Source organism: Myotis davidii, unplaced genomic scaffold (genome assembly GCF_000327345.1).
Source record: "Myotis davidii unplaced genomic scaffold, ASM32734v1 scaffold533, whole genome shotgun sequence".
NCBI lineage: Eukaryota > Metazoa > Chordata > Mammalia > Chiroptera > Vespertilionidae > Myotis > Myotis davidii.
Window position 1 is genome coordinate 83,775 of NW_006285996.1, and position 8,603 is coordinate 92,377.

An 8,603-nucleotide genomic window follows, 5' to 3' on the forward strand; every position below is an offset into this window, starting at 1 on the left:
CAGATAGTAGGTGGAGATGATGGTAATAACAACGTTGTTATGCAGTAACACTGGGCACTTTTCCATGCCCTTCACACGTTTTAACTCATTTAATTCTTACAGCAAACCATTGAGGATTACTATCAAATCCCTTATATAGACGAGGAAACCGAGGCACGTGATGTTCAGGTAAATTTCCCAAGGTTATAAGCTAGTGAACAGTGGAAAGAGAATGTGAACCCCAGCAGTACCTCCGGAAACTACCCCCTCCACCACTGAATCAACATCAAAAAACTGTTTCCTGGCGCACTGCGAATATAGAGTCCACAGGCACAGACTCCCTCACATGACTCCTGCTTCACCCCTTCACTCACCACTCCTAACCGACATCTTCATCAGCACCCGGCCGATGGCCTCCCTCCACATTTCAGAGGGAAAGGTCAGCCTTCCTCCACCCCCACCCCTCACCCTTCCCACTTCAGGCTCTTTGCTCCTTTAATTTTCCCCTTTCTTCCTGATCCTCAGTCTTTCCTCTCATTTGGCTCCTTCCTGTCAGTGTGTAATAAAACCAAGTCTGTCCTATTTTATTTCCTTTTAAAAAGTGTGACTTTATCATCCTCTCTTTCCTTTTCACTGCCACGCCTCTAAAAACTTCTCTGCCTTTGTCTGTAGGCGTCCTGGCGCACCACTCCACCACAGTGCTCAGAGCGGTTAAAATAAATGGTCCTGACTAGCTCCTCTCTGCAGCATTTACCGCTATTGATCACTTTCTCCCCTTTAAAATTAACCTGCACCTTGCCATGACCTTCTGTTCTAACACTCTCTGGCTTTTCTTCCTCCATCTCCTTTGCTGGTTTCTCCTGTGCTGCCTTTTCCTTAATTCGGGTGTTTCTAGAGATCCTTCACCCCTGTCTCCTCTCTCTGGGGACTGTCGATGCCTCATCTGTATCTTTAGCCAGAAATTTCTTCTGAGCTTCAGAGCAGTAAATAAAAATGACTTAACCGCGTCAGAGAAAAACAAATATCTTATTATTTCACTTTATGTGGAATCTGAAGAACAAATGAACAAATAAAATAGAAAGACTAGTAGATACAAAGAACAGACAGTTGCTAGAGGTGGAGGAAGAGGGGAGTGTTGAGGGGCTGGGTGAAAAAGGTGAAGGGAGTAAGGAGGCCAAATTGGTAGCTACAGTGTAGTCATGGGGATGTAAAGTACAGCACAGGGAATCTAGTCAATAATATAATTACTATGTATGGTGCCAAGCTGGTACTGGAAATATCGGGGTGATTGTCTAAGCACTATGCTGTACACCTGAAACTAATACAAAAAAATATTGAATGTAAACTGTAATTGAAAAATAATTTTGTAATGACTGTTAACTATCTTGACCTGAGAGGGTTCATGGCTCCTCATCTTCAACTTGTCACCACCATCCACCCAGGAGCCCCGGGCACCAAACCAGAAGTCATCCTCCAGTCCTATCTGCTCTCCTTCATATGTTCATCTTAAGCATCTCCTCTCTGTTCCTCATCCCAATCCTTCCATCACTACCTTAGTCTAAGCCAGTGGTTCTCAGCCTTCATAATTCCACGACCCTTTAATACAGTTCCTCATGTTGTGGTGACCCCCAACCATAAAATTATTTTCGTTGCTACTTCATAACTGTAATTTTGCTACTGTTATGAATCGTAATGTAAATATCTGATATGCAGGATGTATTTTCATTGTTACAAATTGAACATAAAGCATAGTGATTAATCACAAAAACAATATGTAATTATATATGTGTTTCTGATGGTCTTAGGTGACGTCACCCTATGAAGGGGTCATCCGACCCCCAAAGGGGTCGCGACCCACGGGTTGAGAACCGCTGGTCTAAGCTCTCATCTTTCTCTCCTAAATACTAAAATCGCCTTCTGACCAGTCTCCCTCTACCCTAAGCCTCAACCTCTGTCAACAATAAAGATACCAGCAAGGTCTTTCCATTATGCATATCAGCCCATTGCTCAAAATTCCCCAAAGATCCTTAGTCCAACATGATGAAAACTAATTCTTTACATAACAAGAAAGGCCCTTGAGGTCCTGACTGCTGCCTCAACTCTCCAGCCTCCACGGTTGCCTCTCCACCTCCCTAACCACTATCTTTCCGGCTCTGGGGCTACAATACTGGCCTGGATGTAATGGCCCCAAGCACTGTGCTCACACTTCCTTACTTGGCACATTCCATTCTTTCCTTCTGGGACTGCTTCCCCAGCTTGTCCATCAAGCAAACTTATCAGTATTCTCTGCTTCCTCTTTGCCACCACCCATCCCCCTCCCCATCCCCTTTCGTATCCCTTTCCCCATCCCTTCATGGTCTGGCTCCCTTGTGGTTTCTGCATACTCCCATCCAACAATTATCTTATTGTTCTATAACTGTTGGGTCCACCTCCCTTCCTAGACTTACTAGTTCCTTAAAAGCAAGCACTATTTATTTTTGCCTGGTATTGTTGTCCTGCCGATGCCCAGCAAAATATCTTCATAATAGAAGACATTTATTAAGTTTTAGATACTAATACTGTTATCAAGAGGATGGCAGAGAAATTCCCTTGGCAGCTAACACTTTCCTTCATCATCACTATCAACATCAGAAAGCATACAATACGTGGACAAGAAAGGGGACTAGACTTTGGATGGTGAACACACAATGGAGTATACAGATGTTATATTATAAAGTTGTACACTTGAAATTTATATAATCTATTGACCAGTGCTACCTCAGTAAATTTAATAAAAACAAGAAGACAGAAAGCACACACCAAATGCTGTTGATGACTGAACAAAGAGAGTTTTCCATGTAGCAGCGAAGAGCCAGAGGGATGTGTGAGTATAGAAACCTATGAGGCAGGACAATTCCTGGCAGGCAGGATGGGGAAACTCAGACAGATGGCTGAACAAACCAGTTGAGCAATTTACAGCCAGATACAGAAGACCATGAGTGGGAAGCCACAACACCCAGCAACGGGTAAAACTGGTGCCGAACCTCGCCCCCAGGGTGACTTCCATATTGCTGGTCATGTGGTTTAGATGATCCCCTGACCTTTCCTCCTTATAGAAAACATCTAGGCCTTGGTTGTATTTCAGCTCCAGACCCAGAAAAGCAGCAAAACCAGGCTGGTGACGCCAGGACCAAATGCAATGACTAATAACCCCCTGAAAGGACACACTGGGAAGCTGATGAATATTCTATTGAGATCCTACCCTGAGACCTCCCCTAATAATCGCCGCCTTTGGAAACAGATAAACCCCCTCAACCAGCACAGGGCTCTCTCTGGAGCATGCCCTCGCCTTATCTCAGGTGAGAACTTTCTGTCTCTTAAACTCTCACTGTCCCCAGCTGTGATATATGCACTCTTAAAATCACCTGAACTTGTGTTGTCAAATCCCTTCTACATGAAGTCAAGGACTCACACACTGCTAGCTTGCCCGAGGCAGACTCCGCTGTCCAGTCCAGTGACACCAAAGTGTGTGACAAACTCATTGGCATGCAGACATCACCCATTCACACACCAGTTGAGGGGTCACAGGTCCCTTCAAACTTTGACATTCTGTGAATGAAGGCATTAAATCAAGACATCTAACCAAATCAACCACCACATGAGTGCCTATTATGTGCAAGCTATTTCATTAAATGCTGTAATGAATAGATAGGAATGAGCACTTACTAGTATTTAGATCAAAGATGAGTATAATGAAAGGCCATTTAGACACGAGATTGGAGTAGTTAAATAAGCGGAGGCAAAGGATTGCACTCATTCAATTTGTTTAGCAAACCTGTTAGGGCCCATCTCTTTGCCAGGCACTGTGTCAGCAGCTGGGGTACAACAGTGAAACCATGTGCTCTCTGCCCTCGGTATGCACATAGCCAGCAAGGCAGACAGACAATACAACCATCAACCCTAAAGGCAGGGGAAAGTGCTCTGACTAATCCTGCCTAAAGAGGGAACTCAGGATGGAGCACAAGACTTTCTAGATTTCCCAGCCGTAGCATTTGGTCTGGCTCTTGAGGGGCTAAGGAGTAGGGTTATTTTCCATTAGAGAAGGGAGAGTTCCACACGAAGGGAACAGAATGAACAGAAGCACATAGGGTTCAAAGCTGAGGCATCTTGGAAACCACTGATTATCCCCAGAACACATACGGAAACATCAAGCTATGTGGTCAGAGCTCCAGTGAGTATTCCAGACTCTGACTGTGTGTGGTTTGGGGGAGTGAGGAGCAGCCCTGTGTGGCTGGACCACATGGTATTGGGTGGGAACTGGGAAAATACAGCAGGGTCACAGACACACACACTGGCCCAGGAGCAGCCTCTAAGAAGGTCTCCATCCTCCCCAGCTTACCTACCTTCCATCTCCTTTCCAGCACATCCCTGCCCATTCTGTTCTATCTCTCACTCCTCTTGTTTTTCTCTCACAGGTCTTCACACCAGGCTTAATTTCATTTATCACTCATAGTTTTTAGGTACAAGAAACAGAACCGGCTCTGGTGGAGTAAAGAAGCAAAGGAACTCATCAAAAGGACATTGGATAGTTTGCAGGGTCTATGAGAGGGCCAGAACCAGGCCCCAAATCCATGCAGCCAGGAACAATGTGCACAGAAAGGCCTTCGAAACAGTGCTGTTACTATGGACACTGAACGCCACAGCTTCTTCCACTGAAAATACCACCAGACATTGGACACTGTCAAGGTCACTGTTGTCACCCATCACCAAAATAGGCTCTGCCCTCCACCTGTTCTTCTAAATGCCAGTTTTCTAGTCAGTCAGGGTAAATGTATCTGACTGGCACGTACCCTCATTTATATTCAAGGAAAGCTGGGAAAGCAAGTATACGGTACTTCCTGATTCTATAGTGACTGCAGGCTCTGATCAAATAGAAAAAAGGGCTTCAGCGTTTGGATGGCTAGCCTGCTCTAGATTCCCCTCACACCTTGCTTTCCTGTATAGAGTAGTACTTGCCTAGCTGTTCTGGACCTTAAGGGTAGAATTGCCAGGTTTAGCAAATAAAAATACAACATGCCCAGCTAAATTTGAATTTCAGATGAGCGGTGAACAATTTTTTAGTGTATGTCCTATGTAATATTTGGAACATACTTATACTAAAAAGTATTGTTTATCTGAAAATCAAATTTAACTGAGCATCCTTTGTTTTATCTGATAACCCTCCTTAGAAGTATCTTTCCTCTATTACACTTCACTTTTCAACATTATACCAGGCCCTGCTTTTGGGGTATGTTAAAGACGCTACTGTGCAGTGGCCTAACTGCCTAATTCTAGATTTGAATGCCGAAAGTCAGAAATGATCCACTCTTTCTCTTTGCTTTCTTCCATAACAGATTTTCATCTCATCCACATCAGCTATATGCCTAGAGCCAATTGAGGTGAAGGTTATGTCTTTGGGAAAGCAAAGGAGAGAAGCACATTAAATTTTAAACACCGATTACCAGTTGCAATAAGAAAAAATAGAGTAAGCAGTGAAGAAATATTTCATGAATTTTTTATACTAGACTCCCTCAAATGCTCGGACCTCAAGTTTACTATGACTCACACTTCACAGGGCTTTAATAAGAGATGAAACTATGAAGGAATGAAACTGATTTTTATGTGTGTATATGAAAATGGGTCTCTGTGAGTCAACAGTTACTGTCGCTCTCACCTCACATGTGGCAGGGTGGGTCCATTATCCAACTGCCAATTTGTTCCTTTAATGTAAAAAGGCAAATTATCTTCAAAGCTACTGCATTTCAATGTATGATAGACCAAAATTAATGAACTATTTCCTAATGTTATTTAAAATCATAAATGACACAAACAAATCACTCAACTTTGCCAAATTCACACAAAGACTTTACTCATTTAGCTGGGTCTTACATGAAGAATAATTAGACTTTCCCAAACCAATGTCAGGTTTCTCTGGGCTGCCAGAAAAACCACAGTGGATATTTCCAAGGACAGAAAATAAATGGTGTCTTTCAAGCTGGTGCAAATGTTAGAATATATTTCACTAACCATAAGGATCATGTCCTTGAAAGAGAAATTTATGTATTTGCTTAAATTAAACTTCTTTCAGTTCCACAAACATGCCTTGTCCCTTCTATTTGAGGGCCTTTGTGTGTATTATTCCCTCCTGCTGGAACACTCTTCCTTGTTTCATCTGCTTAACTCCTTCAGATCTCTACTCAGAATTATTACCTCAGGAAGAAGTCAATTCCTTGACCCCCAAGACTAGATCAGGGCTCCTTTTTACACTTTCAGAGTTCACTTTTTAAAAAAAATATATATTTTATTGATTTTTTACAGAGAGGAAGGGAGTTTTTTAATCCCAGTTTATACGCATATAGCTAAATTCTAGAATGAATAAAAAATGGTGCCTTCCATAAGTGTTCTCCAAACTTCTTCCTTCTCCCTCAATATTTATGTATGCTTTTACCCTTGGGAGCTTTTACCCTGCTATACCCTCTCTCTTGTAAGGTCCTGTTCCATTATTATGAATAAGTAATTTGGCTGCCCACATTCCATGCAGCAGGTACCTCCCCCATCAGTAGGAGATAGGAAAGCCAACCATGATCAAGAGTCTTGATCTTAGAGATCAATGTTGTGTAAGGCTGTCTCATCCCTCTGCCATTAAAAAGAATGTTTCAGAGATGATGGAATCACTAAAGAGCTGCCCTTTGACTGGAGGAAGGAAGTAGTTAATTTTTTCTGCATCATTTTAAAACATTTTTTGCCCAGCCAGTGTTGCTCGGTGGTTGAGCATCAAACTATGAACCAGGAAGTCATGGTTCAATTCCCAGTAGGGGGCGTGCAGGAGGCAGCTGATCAATGATCCTTTCTCATCGCTGATGTTTCTACCTCTCTCTCCCTCTACCTTCCTCTCTCTAGTGAAATCAATAAAAACATATTTTTAAAAAACATCTTTTCTATTACTACAAAATTTATGTGATTTTACATAAATGCATGTTATATGTGCTTTTATTATTTTAGTGAAATATTTTTGCTTTTGTCTCTTCTACTTGGCTTCTTCCTCCCTTTCTTTTTTTCCCCCTCCACCACCAGCCATTCCCACACCAACACACACACAAGCCAGATCACCAACCAAGCATGCGTGCTCCCATGTTTTTCTCCATGCTCACAAAATCATGTGTAGAAATTTGGAGGGTTTCCTGTCATTTTTTTGCTTTACAAAAGTTAGATCAGATTACATATATTTTTTTGCATCTTTCTCTCCTCATTCAACAATACCTCATAGGCCTCTCTCCCAGTCAGTTGGTCCCGATTTGATTCAGTCTTTTTAATGGCTGAATAATAAGCCCTGGTGCCGGTTTGCCAGCATTGTTCAGCCACGAGCTTTGTTTCCAGCTTTTGTCACAATGAATAATGCTGCGGCAGCGCCATGTACATGCGTTTTTATGAACAGTGGTTTTATCTCTGTGGGATAGATTCCCAGGTGTGAGCTTGCTGGGTCACAGTCGCATTAATATTTAATCTTAATGAATATTATATTCAATTGCCATTGCTTGTTTCTCTGGAGCCATCCTTTCCCCCCCTTTGCTTCCTACTAATCTCTTCCCCCACTTCCCTGCTATGCTCTCTCTCTCTTTTACTTTTTATAATCAAACTCTTTATATGTTCATCTTAGGTCTAGTTTTATAGGCTAACCTGTAAGTTATTTGTGCTAATGTATGAAAATACAGTATTTTAAAATTCAAAAATCCATCATTATGAAAGGCTCAACAGAAGAAGCCCTCTTCTGCAGGGGACCAGGTGATTAAGAATACATTTCAAATCTCAGAGAGAAGGCGGGGGAGGGCGGGTAGGTGGGAAGAGATCAACCAAAGAGCTTGTATGCATATATGCATAACCCATGGGCACAGACAATAGGTTGGTGAAGGACTGGGGCAGGTTGAGTAGGGTGGAGGAAGGACAGAAGAGGTCAATGGGGGAGGGGGGGAGAGATATATGTAATATTTTCAACAATAAAGATTTAAAAAAAAAAGAAGAAGATGATGATGACTATAGGTAGGCCTGGCCAGTGTGGCTCACTCAGTTGATTGAGTGTCTTCCCGTGTACCAAGAGGCTGCTGGTTCAATTCTGGTCAGGACTCATGTGCACTCGATCCCTGGTAGGGAGTGTGCAGGAGGTAGCCAGTAGATGTTCTGCTTTCACACTAATGTTTCCCTTTCTCCCTTTCCCTTCTTTTCTTTCTAAAAAAATATATTTTTTAAAGAATATGACTGCCCTAGCTGGTTTGGCTTAATGGATAGCACTGTTGGCCTGTGGATTAAAGGGTCCCAGGTTCTATTCTGGTCAAGGACATATACATTGGTTGCAAACTCAATACCCGGCCCTAGTTGGGGCTTGTGTGGGAGGCATCCAATCAATGTGTCTCTCTCTGTCTTTCCCCCTCCCTTCCACTCTCTCTAAAAATCAATGAAAAAATATCCTCAGGTGAGGATTAACGAAAATAAATAAATAAAAAGTATATGACTACAAGTATGTAACATGAAACCTATTTTTCGTCTCTTTCCAGATTTAATCAAGGTCTATGTTCACAAACACTCAAGCACTATGGCAACTGAATATTATC